Source organism: Oncorhynchus mykiss, chromosome 28 (assembly GCF_057628025.1).
Source record: "Oncorhynchus mykiss isolate SJ-2025 chromosome 28, ASM5762802v1, whole genome shotgun sequence".
Classification (NCBI taxonomy): Eukaryota; Metazoa; Chordata; class Actinopteri; order Salmoniformes; family Salmonidae; genus Oncorhynchus; species Oncorhynchus mykiss.
In genome coordinates, this window is record NC_143049.1 from 32,915,925 (window position 1) to 32,916,432 (window position 508).

Consider the following 508-nt stretch of genomic DNA (forward strand, 5'->3'; position numbering starts at 1 on the left):
TCAGACACATCTCCTTGTCACTAGGTAAGTGTTGGGTTTTGATTTTGTCTACTTTTTTATTTTCTAGCATCTTGTCATTCCTCAAACCAGCTGCACTGTCCCTGAATCCTACATTATTTATTTAATCAGAAATATGAGACTTTGTAACTTGGATTGACTCTTCAAAGATTAACTGCATATTTGACCTACAATGATGTGAGACCACTATCAAACGTAAACTGCACTTTGTCACACTTATCTTGACAATATGTTTGAAAGCTCAAAAGTTCCAGGCATACGTTTGGATGAAGTAGTCTATGATGGTAAATAGTGTTGTACAAATGGGGATTCTGATCGTCTCATTGGTGCCTTTTGTTTTGCAGAAGGAGAATCTTGTGGCGCAGACCCAGTGACCGACTGGGTCATTGAAGAGGCTTGCATGCTTATGTGTGCATGTCAAGTATGAGCATGTGTGTGCGTTTAACCGTGCAACTATGTTTTTGGGAGTGTTAATTCTAATTTCAACATG